The 20,489-nt window shown below is 30.1% G+C and overlaps 1 protein-coding gene across 1 annotated transcript in view; it reads left to right on the forward strand.

Moving 5' to 3' along the window:
- Nucleotides 1–11,833: 11,833 nt before the first annotated feature.
- The window catches only part of LOC111027053 (FMRFamide receptor-like), a 78,464-nt gene continuing 69,808 nt past the window's right edge, over nucleotides 11,834–20,489 (forward strand). Inside the window, exon 1 of the mRNA XM_022305266.1 lies at nucleotides 11,834–12,348. The gene's annotated coding sequence lies outside the window, so the exon portion shown is untranslated. The remainder of the gene's footprint in view (nucleotides 12,349–20,489) is intronic.

The following is a 20,489-nucleotide window of genomic DNA, read 5'->3' on the forward strand; positions in this document are numbered from 1 at the left end:
GATACAAAAAATAAATCGTTTGTGAGAAAATTAATTAAAAATACTTATCTCTCCAAAAAGCTATTTCCAATTGTTTTGTAAAATCGATGGGAAATAGTACCTAGTTTTAGTATACTGCCCTACAAGTTAAATCGATAGTCTGTGCTTCTGAAATAATAACCATGTACACTTGAAACTACGTAGGTATATGAATGAAAATAAAGTTTCTAGAAAATTTGTATTATTTTATATATTTCTATGACTTGTTAGCAAATGTTCTTTATTTGACCGATATTACTATTTGCGTGTGGACGCCATGGGATATGGGATCAACATAGTATATTTATAATAGGGAGAGATAAGTCTATAGTCTGCATTAGTATTCAAAAAGGAAAATCTTAAAAAAAAACCCACGCAAGGTTTATGGTCCAAAGAGATACGAAAAGCGAAGAACATATAGGTACACATGAAAGGAGAACTAAATATGAACTAATGTTGACCAATAACAGGATCATAATAGTAGCTGCCCTCAAAATCCGTAGATTAAGCTGGGCCGGGCATATTTTGAGAGTCTGAGGCAAGCTATTACGATAAATCACGATGTGGAGACGTGCTAAAGAAAAAAAAGACCAAAGGATGTCTTAACTAATCCAGGACAGCAGTGGTGTGGGCAATGAATGGAGGACATCCAATTCCTGGAAATAAGGTATGGACAGAAACGGAAATAAGCCGATATGGCGCAAACTACAAACGTCGCAATTCATTTAGATTGATAACAAAAATTTACTATGCATAAACATTTTTTTCCTTCAGAATAATATATTTCGTCATATTTATTCAAAAACTTTTATTAAATTATTTGAAGTTATTCAAACTATACAAACAATAAGGACTAGGGTATTTTAATAATGATTGTATTTCTTCCCTTAATGCAGCTGCTTATTTAGAAAACTGCCAACCTATCTACTATTACACGTCATATAGTCATCGTTGTTATAAAAACTATTGATCGTTCGAGTCGTCTCCATAATTAAATAATCGTAGTGAGTATCACATCGAAATAGATTATTTTCGTACAAAATATGCTAAAATTATAATAAAATATTGTACACATTCCAATACATATTATAAAATAAGTGTTTCGATTTCAGCTGCCGTCTGGTGTGCACAGTGCATGTGATGCGAGTATCTCGATTAGTTTATAAGTGCCTACTTCGAAATATAAACAAAGGTTGGTATGTCTACACAAAAAAAAAAACGGTCGTTTAGAAGTTATGTCTTTTAAATGCGATACCTGCGGCCTGCACAATAATGTTCAGCGCGATCGGATTAGTGACGTACATGCCGTGGCGCGGACTAATTAAAATATAGTTTGTTAAGTTGATCGTTTAAATATTAAACACTGCAGAGACGCAATATTTTTCGGTTATTTTGTACACTGCAGGTATTTAAAAAGACTCATTAGTGTGGCGCGCGAACACGCGCTCTGTGGACACGAACTTTCGAACGGGGGACAATACTTTAATGTACAATTATATGACGCATCCGTCATCACGGGCCGAGTCCGGAAAACGCGCGATAATGTTATCGGAAAATAATAATGTTTATCTGGAAAAACACGTCGAAAAGCTCGTAAGACGCACACTCGTCGTCCGCGGATGGCCGCGTGGATATTATTGTGCACAGTGAGAATAAAACTATAAATAAATCCACTCTCCATGTCTTCCGAATTGAAATTTCCCCGCGGGAAAACAGTTTTCGTCCCAACTTCTGCGGGAGGGGCCCGTGTATTTTCGGCGTACCTGAGGACCTTTTACACGTATATACTGTACATTTAATATCGCGAGATATTTATATATTATAATATTATGTTATATTCTACATTATACTTGACGGTTTATATTAAATAACATTCCAAATATTATACATTCCGTCATACTCGTTCACACTGCACACATCGAAACATTACAAACGTATTTTATAAGCGTGTTGTGCGGCAGCGTGCAAAATTTGTACAGCGATTTTACTCGAATCAATTAGAAACTTTAAGATGCCTCATTATATCAAGCATCACTGATCGCGGTAAACATCTAAAAAGCCATTCGTTAAAAATGTTACTAATACGACACAAATGTTTTTCTCACACATTGATCAGTGATCGCAATATACTGCAGTTATTCGATTAATCTTTGCTTGTTGACGCCCAACTTATATATTAAAAAATTGAATAAAAAAACTCGGAAACATATTACAGAGCTATCGAGTTAATATAACAATTACTCCAAAAAAAAAAAAATGGAAGTGCTGCACGGTCCCTTGGTCACCTCCTGGACGAAGTTCGTCGTTTGCGCATCATTAATTCGCCAGGTAAAAAATGTAGTCGGTCGTTTGCTCATCGCACTCGTTTAACAGCATAACAAGTAGGTCGGTGATCGGGTGATACATCGCCAGAGAATACAGAGAATTGTACGTGTAAAATACGTATGAATCAGAGTGAAAAAAATTAGATTTAAAAATAATTATATTGCATCCGACCCTATATACACACTATTTACTAATGTTGGTGTTCGTTTAGTATGTGACATACCGAACCAATAGTTAATTTAAAAACCGTAAAATTAAAAATCATACAATTAGGTTATTTTACAATTACAGATTACATTCAAAATCAGTCGACAAAATATGGGTAAAAAAAAAAAAAAATTCGAAACAAGTAGACAGAAAATTATTTTATCATAAATGATGTGTGGCTATATAGATTTTGTACGTCACTTAAAAATTAAAAAAAAAATTATCTTGCTTGTCAATAGATCGATACCATGCCCCAATTGAATTACGCTGCAACATTTCAGATGATGTTCCATGCATTTTTCGTAGGATTTTAGTTTTTAATGCTCCCGATTGCTTTTGTGTGAAATCTAGTAGTGATCAACAAAATGTTTTCAATTATTTACTGTTCTATGATCATAGCCACTATTTTTTAAACCAGCTTAGAATATGCTCTCCATTTATCTGACATTACAACAGAAACAGGTAATATTTTTTTTTCAATTATAGAAATTAAAGTTTCTCTATCGCGCTTTCCTACAACAAAAAAACCGTTCCAAATTATCTCCAATTTTGCTACATAATCCGAATACCCAAGGTCCTTCTAGTCTGTGACCATAATTTCTGTTTGAAATAGGCGATTTCACTAGACTTAATTTGATTTCCTTGATGTCAGAATCGGAGTTTGTGGAGTTATCTTGTACTTGTTCATGACGTCGATCACCTAGCAGACTTTCTCGGTTATACTTTCTTCCCCCTCCAAATAGTGATTCATCAATTTGTACGACTATATTTTGTCCTGCAATCATTGAATGTTTTTCAAAAAATTAACAACACACGTCTCAACACAAATTAAACCAGTCAATAATAGTTGCATTTCAACGACCTGTTAAATCAGGAACAGTTTTAATAGGCAAATCTAGTGACAAATAATAAATGAGTTCTAGTACTTGACCCAAACTGAGATTTGAATTGCATCATGCACTAATATCAGTTTATGTAAAAAATCCATTTGTTGATCACATTGATTTAAAAGTTTGATATCCTTTTGTGATACGTCGTATCAGTGCTGATTTCTCGAATTTCACCCAGATTCAACCTTTTTTTTCTTGTGAACATCTTTGTTTCACCGTGACATTTATAACATAAATTAGTTTCGTTATTTTGTAGCAATAGTTGGTTTTTTTGTAAAAACCCTAACACAGGTTTTTCAGTAGAAATAATCGCGTACAATTCGACTGCTAGCAGTATTGTCGATAATGAACAATGTATAATGTTAGAATGACAAAATATCTATTGGTAAAAACCAGTGAATATAATATCAATATAGTAAAATTATAAAAATAAATAAGCATAGTTCAACCCTTTCTCCCCCCCCCCCAACACTTCAAGAAAACACGAGACCGCCATCACCCGTCTCAGAATAGGACACACCTTCCTCACTCACTGCCACTACATGAATAAAGAAGATCCTCCCATGTGTACATGCTGTGGGGGGCCCCCCTCACAGTCAAACACATTTTAACCGAATTCAGACCTTACAAAATGGACAGAGAAAAGTACCAAATATCAGATGACCTAGCAGAAATACTTAACCCAGAACCCATCAACATCCTCAAACTCATTCAGTTCCATGCAGAAACCCAACTATTGAAGAAAATATAAAATATACAATGTGTCAATTTATACACCATTATATCTTTGTGTATCTTATTTTCAATGCGCAAATGTAACTGCAAACTGTAAATTTTAATTGTAAATGTATCTTAATGTAATACGTCCAATGGCCTCTGATGCCGCGAACAGTTTTATCTAATAAAAAAATAAAAATAAATAAGCATTATAGGTCGTCCGTGCCTATATAATATAGATAATCGTCGGGGTAGGTCGCATACTAAACGATCACTTTAATCTTTTGTATTGTACACAATATTTGTGCCTCGAGATAACGGGAAAAACAATTTTATCGAAACGTAAGAATTTGTCGAGAAAAAAATAATAGTACACATATGGCCACATAGGTGGGTACGTCACAGCGCGAGGTGATCGTGTGCGTGGCTTTAAGTTCAATATCGTTGTAGAATGTTTTTAGAAGAAAGCAAGAGAAGACATTTTCCTTCTGTGCCGGCTCGGATAGTGCATGCGCGTGTACGTGTTAGGGTGATTAGTGGCTCTATAAATAGTATAAATACTCAGTTTTTCGGTAGTGTCGGAATCGCCGCCGCTGAACGAAAAAGGTTAACCGCAAATCCAAAGTTAGACTTTATAATATATTGTACAGCATACACTCAGTAGTAGAAATGTAGAACTAGTAATAGTTTTTTGGTCGAGTTATTAGCTCGCGAGTGCAAGTGTGCAGCGATATACGTTCATCACCTAGAGGGTGATGGGTCTGTGTTTTTCCTCGGCTATAAATTATACGGTTTTCCACATTTCCTGATCTGGATGAAAAATAAATAATCTCCGTAACCAAGGTCTGTATAGGTATATAATATATATTATTTATTGTATTATATTCGCGTCGGATTTGAGAAAAACATACATAAAAAAATGGCTGTATAATATGTTATTTTCGAGTCTAAGAAAAATTGATTTTATGAAAAACTATAGTGTCTCGTAAATTAGATCATTTTTTCGGGGCGTTTTCGTTCTATACAGCGCTACGCGAAAGCGTAGCGCTGATTAAAAAATGACCTCATCAAAGTACAATCTAGACCCACAATGTTCTACTGAAAACGAGATAATTCAGATCACTGCTCTTTCTCTGCAAAAAAAAAAAAAGGTTTGGTATAGATACTGCAGATAGTAATAAAAAAAAAACCTCATTTCTGTATAAAACTTGCAATCACTTCGATCGCAAAATAAAAAATAAATTGTGATCTTCAAACGTACACTTGCGCTTAACGATTTAATTAATTTATAATAATAATAATAATCGACAAAACTGAGAAATTTGACTTTTGCGTTTTATCCGGAAATACAGTTCCGGTCCGGACAAAGGAACATAATATGATATAATATTCTTACAAAGTACAAAATATTATGACTCCTACACGCAGCTGCAATTTACCACGACTGCTTCAAAATCATACATACTATTATATGAGACGTTTCGCAACTCTTACGATACATCGAAATGAAAGTTTCCTGAAGTCGTAAAATACACGGTATAATACAATAACACACTTGCGAGAAACTCGGCGACTTCTTCGCACTTATTGAATGTTCACCCACTCGTGTCGTATAATATTACACAGGGTGATTCACCGAGCACATGCTCACCCCCATTTTTTAATTTTAACAACTAATTATTTGTTCAAACTCTGATTGTTTTGGATTTTTAAATATACTCTAATACAATAATGTTTTTCGGTTAATGAGATCTGCCCTGTAGTGCTGGTAATGGATAATTGATTTTTTTTTTAAATTTTGGCGGACTCTAATCTCAACATTTCAATTACCTAGTACTCATTAGTTTCTCTGTTATTAAAAAATTTCGAACGATCATTACTTAAGTTATCTGCAGTTTCGTTTAACTTCTCTTCCAAAGTTTGTATGTTGCCTATACGATTTCAACATAGGTAGATAGAAGATATTATTGCGGGCGGTAAAAATATATATTTTTTCAAAAACTCATACGTTTACTGAGCTCCCAAAACAATGACTGTGTAGTGATAAATAGTGATAAAATCGTCACTCTGCAGTAATATTCACCATCGTCACAGCACACACACACACACGATACATATGACATAGCGCGGTGTAGGTATACTACGGAGGCGGGCAAGGAGACGGAACGACGCCACGAGGTGCCAAATCGGTCGGCTATAATTGTTGCCATACGACTGCGATACTTGTGAGTATAATGCCGAGTGCGACGTGCAAGAAATTCATATTATTATACGGCAATTCCGGGAAAAAGTGGGCGTATCCGGACGAGAGCGTAAGAAAATCGGTCGGGCGCGTGCCGTCACCGACAGAAGATTATATTATATGTCGTCGTCGCACTGTGTCACGGGCCGCGGCCGACGAGAATTTCCTCGGCGCCTCTCTCGATTGTTCGACGTACTCGCCACATAATATTTCGCACTTGTTTCGTTAATTGTAATGTTATAAAATCATAGGCGCTATTTGAGGGGGAGGAGGGCTGGCAGGGCCTCGAATGTTAAAATTAGCCCCCCACAACAATTTGAGTTTTAATCGAACCCTCAATTAGTTATAGAATCGACCTACATAATTCAATAAAAGTCGTATGGGGAAATTATTCTCTTAAGTTGAAATAACAATAATTCATTAGCCGAACTGTATTTTTCATAGTTGATTTCGGATCCCCAGAACGTAATACAGGTAGGTTTAATAATAGTATTAAAAATTAGTAATTTATAATTTATAATTTAAATTAGTAATTACAATACAACATGATAACATTTCAATTTGTTTAGAATATAGTTGATACCTACTCTGAATTTTAATAATATTATAGAAATAACATTGTATTAATTTACCTCTATCGACGCAAATGTTATTTTTTTCTTTTTTTACTATTGTATAATTTGTTTTAGAAGTTGGGACTCCTGGGCCCCACACGTATCTTTTCAGTGGGGACCAGTATTCATATGTATTTGAATTGAAACTAAACAAAAAAAAAATAAAAATAAAATACTCTATAGTCGATACTCGATAGAACTATAGAAGTGTTATAGATTTGCAATTTTGAATCGATGGTTACAATTATAATATTATATGATATATAGGTACTTAATGTTGTAATTTGTGTTAGGAAAAATAAATTTCATTTTAATAATAGGTAGTTGTATTATAATATTTATTATTAAATTTAGGAAAGTGGCTGAGAAACAAATGTTTAATATATTATGCTATATTATATTACATAGAGTATTATATTTTAAAGGGGGAGGGGCAGAGTACTCCGTGTGTCTGTTTCATTTAGATAATATGTAAGTCCCCTTCAAGTCAAAAACTAAAATTGCAACTCCACCCAATCAAAATTATGTTATTTTTTTCAAGTCAACATTTAGCAGTCAATTAGCAACAATTTGCAAGATATGATTATAATTCAATGGTATGGGCGGGGCTGTGGACTTGTGTTTCCAGCGCCACCCTTGGTTTTTCTTTGTTCTATGATTTAAGCAAAGGCTTAAAAATTGTGGAAATAGTCTTGAAAATTGTTACTAACTGACCTCTAGACACTGACTTGAAAAATATATCAACATGTTGATTGGGTGGGGTTGGGGGACATGTACTTGAAATTGCACATAACTAATATGATTATAACATTAGTATAGGATTGTAAATAATATCAAGATAATATTCAAGATAACCACATCATGATATCCTCGATATCCACATACTCGTATTGTGTTGTATAAATTACCATTAAAAAAATGACGTATCCATACATTGTGCATAATAATATTATAATATTATTTACTCGCAAAAAGGTACTCCGTTTATATTCTCGTATTTCTAATTCTAATTTTTGTTTCTATCGCGAGTTTATGATATTATGTATACGCTCTCTGGTGAGCGATTTTACCTCGTTTGTATTAAAGAGAGCTGCAATACTAGATTTCCCTTTTATATTAATACGTATTATCTGATCCATACGTGTGACATATTTTGACTCTAAGGCAATATACAAATATCGTTATTTATTTAATCTCGTAGGTTACTTGGCGGCGCGAACCCTATTACACATAATATTATTATTTTATTATTGGTCCGTTGCACGAGGCCGTTGATTTTTTTGATTCGGACGCGCCGGGACGTACTACATAAAACAACATAATGTGAACATATTATTATTATTGTATGGTGTGATCCCGAGAGCCCGCGGAGAGCGGTAGAGCGCAAAAGAAATGTATTCTTCATAAAATATTATCATCATACGCTTTTGCACAACTGCCCCACCGTCTTTTATATAATAATACAATACGCATTCATCGTCTAGCTTTTATATAATATATAGCAATAAGTTAACCAGTATCATCCTTATTTATATTTTAAACGGTAAATAAAAAAAGCAGAATTCGGATTTTTAACGGAAGACTTTAAGGAAAAACAAAATAATAATATGTTGAAAAGCAATAGATTTGGTAGTAGTTTTTTCTTTTTTTTTTCAATAAACGAATATTAAATCGAGTAAAAATCGATAAAATTGAGCAGGTTAATTCTTTTGATTTTTAAAGTAATAATTCTACGTTATAATAGGAAAAAAAACACTACTTTTTTTTTTTAACAATAAAAGGCTGCAGAGTTATCAAAACAATCAGTTGACAAATATATTAATGAAAAAAGCTGAAATACGAAATGAATAAAATTATTTTAAAAAATGACTTAAACACACTATATATAAGGTACTATAATGTACTCTAAATGAAAAAAAAATATGAATACTTTGAGTTTTCTGATACCCAATGTACTTATGTAGTTATGTACGTACTAAAAAATTTGATTTTTTTACGATTTTTCGTAATTATCATTACATGTTGTTTATCTCGACCACCTACAACTTTTCATTAAACTCAATTTTATTCTGTTAAATATATAGAATTGACAAGTGTTGTGCGACTGTCAACAAACAAATTCCTTTTAATGCGCATTTCCACCTCCAAAATCATTTAGGATTTACCATGAAAAGAAAAACTGCTACGACTTTTCTTTAGAGTATTGACCAATGAACTTGTAATAAACCATATTATAGAACTTTTTCAAAGATATGAGAATGTGGGTCACGCATCACACGTCCGCACTTTCAGCGAAGTATTCTACTATTGCGATTATGAAATTAAAATATACAATATGTGTCAGATCATCTCGTATAACAATGTATTTGGGCCATAAATACTTCAAAACCATAGGTACCTATTATTATATCTATAAATTATAAACATTCATAAATAACATAGAAACCGACAAACGTATACACATAAATAACAGGGAAATTGACTCGGAAAATAATATTGTACCTAAGTGTTGCTAGTGTTACGGATTAACAGTATAACAGTATGATCGGTATTCATTTATTTATTCATTCAAACGACCAATAACAGTTTTAAATATAAGTATGATAACAAAGTGTATTCAAAAAAGATGATAAATAACAGAAGAATATAAATAAAATAACACTGCAATATAAATATATAATGCATATGGGTATTATAAAAATAATTCACGCATACAATCTAATAATAAAATTGAAATAAATACATTTGGGTATTATCATTATAGGCTATAGCTTTAATCTCACGGTACAAAACCATTCAGAGCATAATAAATTGGTTTCGATAGTAATTGTTGTATCTAAAAATTATTAAAAGACCTAGTTACGTACTGCAGGACGTGAAAATTTAAACAATTTAGTGATTTTGAAAGTGCAATGTATCCATGGACCAATCCATACTAGAATCGTAAATGAGTTACGTATACTTCTCCAAGCAAACTGCTCATATTCAATGTATATGACCTATAACAACAGCCTACCTATATTATATTATATTGAGTTGTGCGATTTTATGAATCGTCCGATACTCTGCGCCTGATCTTATGCCATATAATCACACGTGACTACGTCTAATTTTTGAAGATACGTCAAAGCATCTTTGCCGAGTACGTACCACCATCGACCACGGTGGAGCTAGGAAAATCAACTGAGTCAGTTAAAACGGATGTGCATGAAACGAATTTGAGGTAGTTGATGTAGTTTTTAACTAGATGTGATTCGTGCGACCAAATAGCTACCTATAGGGTGTGAAGCCACATAGAACACATTTATAAGCACTATTAAACAAATTGTATATATTATTGTCTCATAAATGTATCATGAGAGAATGTATCATAATATATTGCTCTAAACCTAAGAACTAAAATCATTTTAAAAAACAAGCCATATACTATGCTATGGCTTTAAGACGAACTCAATTAAAACTAAAAATCAACCCAACGAAACCTGGAAAAAAAGTATCAAAGTACCATTACCCATAACCCAGAACCCATCAACATCCTCTATAACTCATTCAGTTCCTTGCAGAATCCCAACTGTTGAAGAAAATATACAATGTACAATGTTTCTATATATATAGTACATACCACTATATCTGTCTGTTTATCTTTTTTTCAATGCGCAAATGTACCTGCAAACTGTAAATTTTAATTTTAAATGTATCTTAATGCAATACGCCCAATGGCCCCTGATGCCGCGGAAAGCTTTTATCTAATAAAAAAAAAGTACCATTCAATAACGAAAAACCTGTAATTTAATTTGTACTCTTCTATTATATAACTGTTGAGCTATATTAGTTGTTACCGAAAGCTACATTAATATTGATAAAAAAAAAAAAAACGAAAAACCTCAAACATGTAAAAACCTCAAGTTCCAAGTCTCTATATATAGGTATTATGATTCGCAATGATATATTAAGTTGTACAGGCTCTAAATCCTTTTTTCGTTTAAATATGAGTTAAAAAATTGGTTTTACATCGTGGTTCGTATGAGGAGCGAAAAAACGAGACACCCTAATATGTTTTATTTTTATAATATTCTCGCGTTTCTGTTTCTAATCACTGTAAATCAGACAGTATCGCGAGACTTATAGAGTTGTACTCGTGGCGCTCCGACAGGATGTCTCACCTCGGTATAGATATTTTTGTTTTGTGCCAATGTACACCGCGTCTGCGGTATAATGTGTAACGATTAATTATTAATTCCGTCAAAAAATACAATTATTACAGTGGCGTAGCCAAGGGGGAGGCTGAGGGGGCCGCAGCCCCCCCCCTAAATGTTAATAAAATTTAAAAATTATTTTAATGGTCTATGGCATTCGATCAAAAACTAAACCACCGCTGTGTAAAAAATTCATCAGCCCCCCCCCTGAAAAAAAATCCTGGCTACGCCACTGCTAGAATTTCATGATAAGCTTGTTGCTCAACCATTGATATAACACATAAAATAATAAATTATTAATACTTAGTGATTGTAGAATATATAGTTTTTATCGGCAATTTTTTGTTTAGTTTCAAACATTTTGAGATATAATTAAAAACTACTATTTCCTAAGAATGTTATTTTATTTCAGTAGTTTTAAAAAAATAATTGATAACAGATTATGAAATATTATACTTGGTTAGGGGAATGGTAATAAACTTAATTCCAAGAGTATGTCGAGTACGATAAGCTGAAGTAAAAGATAGACATAAAAATGTTNGCGCGCACCGTCCGCCCGACCGACGAGTCCGCCGCCGGCAGCCGCGTCGTCGTGTGTCGCCGCCGTCGCCGCCGCCGCCGCGTATTATATATATTTTGAATAATAATAATAATAATATAACGCTACGCACACGCCACGGCCACTCGCGCGTTCGTCGTTCGCGCCGACGACACGCGGTGATTTGATCGCCGCCGCCGCTGCCTCCATTCCGCCGCCAGACACGATAATTAATTTTTCTGGTTAAAAATTAATAAATTAATATCGTCATAATTATTCTGTGCGTAATATACTGATAATATACCTATTATATTATTATTCACATGTTTTGCGCGTTCGCCCGTCGATCGTCGTGTTTGTCATAATATAATATTATATACGTTTGCCATCATCCACATTCGTAAATAGGTACCGTTCGCGTCGTAACGGGTTCGTATTATTATAATACTATTAATTAAACGATAATATTCGGTTTTTGGACATCCGATCACCCCCCTCACCCGCACACCCCCTTCAGTACCCCTCCAGTTACTTCACCGCCGTGTGTCGTACACGTTACGTGGAATATTATAATAATATGTCTCGTTAAAATGTTGCACAGGTAAGTGGTGTCGCTTTTACTGAATATAATGTTTGTGTCACACATAATATATGATATTATTATTATTATTATTGCCACCTATGATATGATAGTGCCTACCCGTGATTCATTATAATGTGATTTAGGTGATGGATTTCGTGGGGGACGAACGCGCGTTTGTCATTATTGTTTTGTTTTTTTCAACTTTCGACTTTCATATTTCGATTTATCACAATCAAACCATATACCTATGTCAACGTCAAATATTATGTTGTAGGCATAAAACCTACGTTGGCTTTAGAAATTATTGTGACGACGTCATAGAAATCTCTTTTATCTTGTACGTAAAATAGATATTCGTGTTTGTCGTCATGTAACATAATATGCTTAAATTATATTATTATTGTGTATTTTTTTCGAGTTATCGGGGAAAAGTAGTAAATTATTTTAAATCTAAATATAGTTCGACGGTTTGAATACTTTCTATTTATAATGTTTTAGAACATTTTTACCAATTTCACAGTTATTGTGTAGTCTGTACAGTATGTAGTTATGGGGTGATATAGCTCTGTAGTTATAATAATATTATGTTAATATTATGTTTAACGTATTGTTACTGCCTACTGCTGACAACGTCATTTTAATAATTTAATTGAATGTCAGGTTAATACAAATCGTATTATTTATTTTCTTCTATTCATCGATCCACAATGTATTGATAACAAAAGTTGTAACTTTAGAATTCTTGGTTTTAAAGGGTTGTTTTATAATAGTTGTTCATTATTTGATAAAGAGATTTAAATAAAAAAAAAATACGTGTCAATAGACTTCCGACGTTTGAGTATTGTAATAGACAGGTCTTTTAATATATATATTTTTCTTTTAATGCTGTGTTAAGATAAAAAAATAATTAATAATTTCTTATTTAACTTTAATAATAATTATAGTAATGATTAAATACGGGTTTCTATTTATATAATACAATTGCATTGTAGATACCGTATCTACATGGGAAATAAATTTAACAAAATTTATGGAAAACAATAACAGCGATAAATTAACAAATAATAAGTAATACAATTGTCCAAACATTCGTACATATTATATACAAAAACTGAACATACTTATTGTATTAATTTTAATATCGTGTATATAATGTAATATAGTAGGTACTACAAAATACGAAGTCACTGGAAATGCAGCAATGCTAAAATACTATGTGAGTGGTTTTTTAAATACGAATTCATAATATTAATTAAAACCGTGTTTTTCATTAAACAAAAACTTACTGTCCCAACTATTAGCAGTATTGCGTATTTTCAAATCACATTGTGTTTATAAGTTAACATCGATCAGGGATTATGTATATCAGGGGATTTGTTTCGAATATGTAAATTGCCTTCGTTAATCTTATCTTTAAACATTGATCAATAGAAATGATTATAATGTTATAAGGTTGCTACAAAACTGGCAATAAAGCGTTACGCTTTAAAATACTCGGTAAAAAAATTATTTAGATATTAAACAGTTTGAATATATTATGCACCACATAATATTACATTGGCTACTAATAATATATAAATAAACTTATTCATGATCAATGACAATAATATATTGTGAATAATTTTAAAATTTTTAGTGGTATCTTAAAATTGAATAATATAAATTTATATTACATTATAACATTTTTCCGATCTCATATTATGGTACTACACTACTATCAATATAATATCGTACTACCTACCTTTTGATTTTAGAAGAACGAGTTGACAAAGTAAAAGCAGAGTACACACCGACTTATTTAAAGTAATTGAGATGTATAATCTAAGAGGATAATATATCTAACTATCTAAGTTATAAAAACTAGGTACAAAAGTAAAACAATGCGTTTGATAATTTAGCAACCATATTATTATACGAGATGTAATTAAACTAATATTATGGTATAATATATTAATACACGTGTGCATGGTTTTTTTTTACCAAACAACAGATTAGGTGTTATAATATAATTTTGGCATCCAATTTTATTGACATAATAAACGTCATAATATGATACAGTATAATTCGTTCGAGTTCTTAGAGCAAATGGTCGACAAATAATTTACATAGTCTTAAAACGCAGTGTGAATAAATATTTTATTATACCTGTGCTTCAGTATACTCGTTTGTATACCTGTTATATTTGTGTCACAATATTTCTTATTTTATTTAACACGATTAGAATCTTTAAACACGGCTTTTTTTAAATTGGACATTTTCCAATGATAACAAGTATTAATCGTGTAAAAAATCAACTATAATGTCTTACTGTCGGATAAAAAAAGACACTAATTTTATAATACGTTGTATAAATACATATTATTTTACGTGATGCTGTAATATTTAAGTGTATGCTCTTGTCAAAGATAATGATAAAATAATGACAAAAATAAACAACGACCCCCCCCCCCCCCCACCTACACGCACACAATCCGTATTATATTTTACTATTATTGTTTGAAATCATTATAAAAAATTATAATTAAATAACAATAACAATAATGATAATAGTAATAATAATAAAAGCGTGTTACTAAAATAAATTACATTTTTTTCGACCATAAAATATACTGTTTATTCTGTATCATTACAAAATAAACCATATCAATTTATTGTATTGTTTTCGAGTCTCGTAATCTACAATTTTGAAATGTTGAAAAAGCATTAACCATTTCCCGTGGTGCACTCTTTGTTAAAAAGTGTCAATAAGAAATAATATTGTATTATTTTTATGTAGGTAATGGTCTTTGTCGACAAACAACTAATGACTTGAATGATCCCACAAAAAAATGGCACCATTTTTTTCTTTATTTTTTTTTTCATAAAAGGTATTTATAACTCCTATCTCAATAAGATAGCTTAACTGTTTCACAATAAATATAAAATGTAGATGTATTATGTTTATTCAAAATTAAAGTAATAAAAATCCAGAGATATAATATTGAAACATTCTTATACTTATTTATAAAATATAGAGGTTTGAGGTTCATAAGTACCTACCTAGTTGTGGTTAAGACATGTGAAAACAGTTCGGTTCCCATGTAATGATGCTACACGGAAAAATAAAAAAGTACCTATATAGTATTAGACCTGTTAGTATGTGACTGTTCAATATTTATTTAATTATATTCAATCATGAACGATTATAACAATGTCGTTATCAATACATTGTTCTTAAAAGTAACATTTTATAATTTTGTTAAATAAAATAATACTCGTAAAATTTGTTTAACTCGGTTATTTTGAACTATGATATAAATAGGTTCAGTTTATTCTTATTTTTGTGAACATCACATACAAGTTAAATTAAAATGAATCAAATGTAAAGTGTCATGAATTCTTTCATTAAAAATATTTCTGAAAATAGATCTGCTGTATCGCTTATATAGGTACATTTGTACCTAAGGAAATATTACACTGTATCTGTATGTCCTGTATAACAATAAACCTTTTTTTTTTAAACACTTATATAACATTTTTTTTGTTTTTATAAAAATAAGTAATATCAACACTCTATAACTCAAATATTTGGTGATAGGAATTTGTTTTATTCACCTCGGTATAACATATATGATACATGTGTGTTATACACTTATACACTTTTATTTGCAAATACAATTACTTTTTTAATCTGTATGGAATAAGGATTACATATCATATTATATTTTGTATACATTTCAACACGATTTGTGTAAGTTTTTTAATCATTTATGTTTACTTTTTTTTTACCACGTGATATCTCTATGTGTTAAATAATAACAAAATAACAATAAATTGTAATTTATATTTACATTCTATACATAAAAGATTTAACTCTCGAGAATCATTTATACTTTTCAATTTTAAGTTTTAACTTATTAATCTTTTAAAGTAGTTAGTATAGTACTTAAGAGGTTTATTAATACGTAGTTGTATGAAAAAATCCTCTGAATTTGATAAAAAAAAGCTATTAAATATTTTATAGGAAAGTTTAAAAGCCGTGGATTAAGTATTTAATTATTGATAAAATGTTTTTGTATAGAGTCTTTTAGCATTCAATAATTACACTAATTTTGTTGACAAACAAATTACACTAATTTTAAGACTATTCATAATAATTTAGTCATATTTTCGACCATTGAATATAATATAATATTATATATCAACATAATATGTAATTTATAATATTTGTAAACTTATTTTTTTATCAAGATCATACCTAACAACAATCCATTTTTAATCAATTGTAAACTTTAATGTAATTGCAGCTTCTAAATTATCTAATAAAATGTCAAATTGAAATATTAAAGAAATATTATTTAATCTTCTTTATTGAGTTATATACTTATATGTTAAAGATCGCCCAAATTAAAAAAAACGTCCACGTAAAAAACTATCACACGCCATCTTTATAAATTAATTCTCCACGTTTTGTGAAGCTTAAAGTTGAAATTAAATTTTTCTTTTGGTGAAGCGAGTTTGGAACGTTATATCTACTAATACCATTATTCTTAAAGTTTAAGATAAGAGACAAAATAAAAATCAATCTAGTTGTAGATAAGTGAAAAAAAAACAAACAATTGCTGAGACCCAGAAATTTGGCAAGATACTGTCGTAGTTGCCTTTAAATTTCAAAAAAAAACTTGATTAACCCAAAAATTGTCAATTGTTTTTTTTAATATTTAGGTACTTTTCAGCTTTTTCTTGTTGATTTTCGTTATTTTATTGATAAAATTAAGCAAATTGCCTTTTTAAAGTTAAGTTTATGCTTTCAACTTATTACAGAGATGGGAGGTTCCACATGAAAAGTTTTTTTGAGTCTAATAACTACTCTGTAATTCTATAAATGACTATTATGTATTTATAATTTAAAATGTATAAATGAAAAATCTCTAATCCTAAAGTAAAATATAAAAAAAAATATATAAACTACATTTCATTATAATTATTATATTTTAGTGAAATTTCAGAGTAAAAAAAGACTTAAAACCTGAGATCTGAATATTACTTACTTAATTATACAAAATACAACTAAAATATGAAACATTACACTTCATAGGTAACTTCTACCTAATACATTTTTTATTTTTTAATAGTTGACTATATTTAGTTGAATATTAAAAGTAATGAAATCACAAAAGTATTTTATGGCATTTTTTTAAAAACACTTATTAGTCATGAAACTGGGATTTATTATATAATATTCTATTTTATATTTATGTGTATTATTTAAAACATAACTAATTAACAATTATTCTTATGTTTCGGAAAAATTATTCACACATGACACATGCCATACTAAAATATTATTAAAGGTCAGTGAAATAATAATAATAGGTATTAAAACTTAATGAAAGAGTTATTTCAACGTTTTCTGGAGTTGATCTTTTTCAAAACAATGTAATAATAAGGATTACACATGGATGAATCATGTGTGTAGATAAGACAACGCTTAAGTTATAATACAATTGACTGCCTCTTAATGAAACTTTCAAGTATTAAAAAGCTTCCTTTATATATGTATATTTTTACATACATTTATATTTTTACAGTTTGTATTTGATAATTTTAATTACTTCTGAATAAAATACTTTTAAATGAGAAATTTTGACTTTCATAAAATTCGAATAAGAAATTGTAATTAAAATGTTTTTGAAACATAGTGCCATTCAGAATGTTGTAAAATAATATTAAGTTTTGAAAATGTATTTTATAGTAAGTTGTAGATAACATATTGTATTATGTATATAAAATCCTTTTAAATTAAAACATAACTTCTAGGTTTCTACTAAATAATTAAAAACCTTGTACAATTTTGAAATAGAATTATATAATATTAATATTAATATTAAGTGTGTGAAGGTATTGACGAGTGCTTAGTAAATTTTTGCGTTATTATTCGAGTTATTTATTATAGCCCCTAAGTATACTATAGTAATATGATTGATATTTGGAAATTTCTCCGCCTTCATTTTATTTTAAGCCTTGTGAACACCAGAATACTGGACTTGTTCTTGCTAATTCAGTTGGTAGGTAAAATAATATTATCATAAAACATTTTTGATCTGATTTTTTCTTCTCTCTGTAAATAATTGCATTTATTAGGATATTGAAACTGTCACCTATGCATTATTGAAAGGTAAGTGTGCGGTGTTTTGTTAGTTTAAAAATACGATGCTTACATACATTTATACGAATATACCTTACTTGATTTTAGTGAAGTCGTTTGGGTTTAATACATTTGATCACTTTTCAATAACATATGAGTATGTCTTCTCAATTTGTTTTCGATAAAATGTCAAACTCACAAAATATCATTGATTGAGTTAATATTATCACTTTAACAGTAATCACCTACATATCATTGCCTGTATTATCCAACTATAATTGAAGGTCTTACATGGCTTACGTTTCTGACACATCATTTATTTTTTATAATCATCTTCTTTATTTTTTAGTGTTATACAGTTATTCATATATTTCAAAATTATACACATCCAATTTTCTAATTACACTTGCGTTTACTCGGACATATCAAAATAATAATCATGATAATATAAGAGACACTTTATTATTTTTTCATAACCTACTCAAAATTTTATTGATATTTCTGAAATATTAAAAAATAAATAAAACGTTTTATCACTCCACGCAGATGAATAATATGCGATAAAATTGTACATTATTATTATTATTACTATTTTTTTTTCATTTCTATTTTGTCAGTCGTTGGTTAAAATATTATGGTTATTATGATTCCGCAACGCTTCATAAGTGTTATAATAATAATTTATGACTAGGTATAAAATGACTCTACATTTTTAAGTTATTTTCACCAATTTATGCATAAAATAATATTTACTCTTAAGCTCTACATAGGTATTCTTTTCCCATGTCAATGGTTTTTTACTGATGTACCTATTTACTTATATACCTTCCTAAAATAACGTAACTTAATAATAGCTTTATAGAATTTTAGACGATCGTTTTTTCACTTAACAGTCGAAATATAAAAACTGTAAAGCTGTACTTAACTATATATACATATATATAATATATGAATAAAATATATATACCTAGGTATGTTAAGCGTTGATTTTAATAATGTTCTGGTGGTGTAGACTACAAATTTTATCAAAAAGGTATTATCTCATGGAACAGTCAAGATTTGAATAAACAAAAATATATGGCGACGAATTACGAAATTAATAAAGCATATAGGCATAATTAGCTAACACCGTCTACTTAATGGGCAAATATCTACGTGAAAACCATTATTACAAATCAACAATTGTAAGTAATTTACTTTTCTTCGTTATTTCTACGACGAATAAAATATGTATGCTAAATACAAAACGTTTAAATCGTTTACGATGGTTTTAATTAAAAATTGCATAACACAATAAATAAATTGAAATGAATCAATAGGCGTAAAAATGTATCAGTTAGCGGGTACAATAACAATATATTGTAAAGTATACTGATACTTAAGTAATATACAATTTGCAGTGATATAGAGGTAGAGCCTAAATTCTTGTTGGGAAACATAATGATTTCTGTGAAATAATAAAATATAATAAATAATAAATACAATACATATTTTTCTTTACGCTATGCATATTATAGTTGTTAATGGTAATTTGTTCGACATGAAATAATAATTACACTAATTACCTAAATATTTATTAACTCTCTGGTATTTGTTTAAATTCTGAATTGAGCGATGACGATATTGGTTTTACAATTACGTGGTTGTTTTTTTGTGGGGGCCTGAAGATTTTTTTATAGTAAAAATAAAATAAAACTCTTCCATCTCCAACTTTAAGGGTGGTTTCTGACAGGCACAGGTTGTTGAATATAGTTAGTACTTTGGAGGGTCAAAACTAAAAAAATCACCGTACCTACCTACTTTTCTTAATAATTGTTGACAAAATCGATTTTGTTATTTTGTTATTGTTCAAAAACGGAAAGCCATAAATTCTACTTAAAATTTTCACCGAAGCATTTTCTAAAAATAGAATGTTTTTCAAAATGTTTTGGTTCTTTAAGCTATTTATAGACATTTGGGATTTTCAAATCTTTTGGTTTATCACCTATAAATGTTTAAACTAAAATGTAATATTTTGACAAAAACTTGAAAA

Source organism: Myzus persicae, unplaced genomic scaffold (assembly GCF_001856785.1).
Source record: "Myzus persicae strain clone G006 unplaced genomic scaffold, MPER_G0061.0, whole genome shotgun sequence".
NCBI lineage: Eukaryota > Metazoa > Arthropoda > Insecta > Hemiptera > Aphididae > Myzus > Myzus persicae.